The 2,453-nt window shown below is 37.1% G+C and overlaps 1 long non-coding RNA gene across 1 annotated transcript; it reads left to right on the top strand.

The window, feature by feature from the left end:
• The first annotated feature begins 868 nt into the window (after window positions 1-868).
• LOC123970386 lies at window positions 869-1,225 on the top strand. The gene is made up of 2 exons (XR_006824960.1): window positions 869-1,016; window positions 1,138-1,225. It is a non-coding gene; the product is annotated as an uncharacterized LOC123970386 (long non-coding RNA).
• Window positions 1,226-2,453: the final 1,228 nt, after the last annotated feature.

Here is a 2,453-nt window from a genome sequence, read left to right as displayed (position 1 = left end):
GTTCGTTTCATTTGGCCCAGACCAAGAAAGAAATTATCCAGACCTCATGTTAGCTTCAGCTAATTTTGAGACAGCAGTTTGCACAGAATGCGGACAGTAGATTTTGACCCTCATTTCTTACAGTGTAGTTGTGAATAAACAGGGGGCTGCAGGACCAGTGTGGAGAGGAGGAGTGACCGCAGGGACCAATGACTGTTTCAACATGCATAATATGGCAATCAAAGTATTATATTTAGAAAAACTTGACAGTCTGAACCTCTGGTTGGTCTGTTTTGTGGAATAGTATTGTGTTCTCATTTGTAATGTAATGTTTGTAAGTTTAGTTATATAGAACCTTTAACATATAAAAAGTGCTTCAAAATAAAGTGCGACACAAGTGGTTTAGATATGTGTCATGTGAAATATAGACATGCTTTCTGTTCTGTGTTCATCCATTTTAAATATTGTTTATTGTTACACACTTAAAGCTTTATTGGATTGGGAGTAATCCACCTTCCAAATGTCTTGCCCATCGTGATATAGCAAAACATGTTAACTGTTTTCACTCATTGTCATAGTTAGTCAATACACATTTTCTCTCTTACCATGATGGGAACCTGCAGCACAGCTTATCAAGTGGAGCAGAGGGATCAGAAATTATAACTAGCTATTTTGTGTTATAATTGTTTCTCTTTTCTGTCCCTCCCAGTAGGTGGCTCTCAAAACAGCAACCTTGTTTGCCTAAAACCTGTTGTATTTCTATATATGTTTTCCAGATGCTCCAAAGCTTCCCTCTGTGTCAGTGAGTCCCTCTGCTGAGATAGTGGAGAACAGCACAGTGACTCTGACCTGCAGCAGTGATGCTAACCCAGCAGCTAAATACACCTGGTACAAGGAGAATGAAGACTCACCAAAAGCATCAGGACAGAACTTCACCATCACTGACTTCAGAGCTGAACACAGTGGGAATTATTACTGTGAAGCCCAGAACAGAAGAGGACGTCATAACTCCACCTTACATCTGCTTGTTGTGGCAGGTACGTTTCTACCTGGCTGATTAACAGAAGAGCATCACCTGGCAAACTAATTCATGATACAAATCCTACTAGTGAGGTCCAGAACAGTTTATCTATAATAACTGTCTCTCTCCCTTTCTAGATAAAACAACAATGATAATAAATATCATCAGGTTGACTCTGGTGGTTGTGATGCTGATCCCTCTGCTTCTGGTTTGTCTGTGGATGAGGTGAAACTATAAGAATAAATCAGTTCCATCACTGATCTTTTACTTTGAATATTTAGTTTCATAGTTTTGGAGTTATTTATCAAGGATTTGGTTGTTTTTTTTTATTCAATTCAGAAAGAAAAAAACTCCACCGCTGAACCAAATGAACCCATACAGACTATAGAGGTGAGAAAGCTGTTGGGCCACAGTGACAGAACTTACCAAAGGGTTATAATCTGTTGGCTTATTCATTTAATTATTTGTTCAATATAAAATAGAATAGTTCAAATTACATTTAAGAAGCCTTTGACATCTTGTTTTTTCTCCCCATCAGTTGGAGTCTGATCCTGTTTATACAAACATCTCAGCCTTGAAACAAAACTGTAAACAGAGGGTCTCACCTGGATGGAAACAGAGAGTACAACATTGAAGTAGTTCAGTGGACGATTTGGATACGTTTACTTTCAACTCCAAACATTTTTAGTTTTAGTTTTCATTTGCAGCAGCAGGTAGACCTCAGCAGCAGCATGTAGCACAAGATTAAAGTAGAATGTTTTTTTTACCTGTGCAGGTACATTACATTAAGCTAAGAATTTAACTCAGGATATAAAATTGTATTAAAATTTTTAATGTAATAAATTGTTTTAAGAAATGCTGAATGACCTTTCACATCACATCTGTCCTGGCCGGAAAAGCCGATAAAGTCTGTTCAAAACAGACACGTCAAACTGGAAGCCAAGTATTTCACAGCATGTACAGTCTATGTTTAAACACTTACATCAAACAGAAGCCCAGCTCTATCATCTTTGCTAGTTGTATCATATATAAAAAGTGTTGCAGTGGCTGATTGAAATAAAAAGCCAGCTTCCACAACAACTCTGCAGTTTGATCATCATTTCAGTTTCCTTTCACTGCTGCAGAGGGCGACAGTGTGCAGGAAGTTTTAGATTTCAGCTTAAAAAAAACTCTATTATTATATTACTTATATTATATTAAACTATTATTCAGAAAGAAGTTTGTTGTTATCAGTAAAAAACAAAAATAAAATTTCAAATGATATCTTTGACTTATTTTTCTCGAATATTAGTAGAGATTAGCAACACAACATCTCTGTAAGATATACTTCTCTGATCATGAAAATAATTGTTAAAGCACAAACACACAGCCTACAGAAATCTGTTTACGCATTACCCATCAGGGGAGCCGAGCTCCTCTGTAGTTTGCACCCTGCCTATAGTCTCCACCATCA

Source organism: Micropterus dolomieu, linkage group LG01 (assembly GCF_021292245.1).
Source record: "Micropterus dolomieu isolate WLL.071019.BEF.003 ecotype Adirondacks linkage group LG01, ASM2129224v1, whole genome shotgun sequence".
In the NCBI taxonomy this organism is placed as follows: Eukaryota; Metazoa; Chordata; class Actinopteri; order Centrarchiformes; family Centrarchidae; genus Micropterus; species Micropterus dolomieu.
Note: the sequence above shows the minus strand (reverse complement) of the source record. Positions and strands in the feature narration are given on the sequence as shown.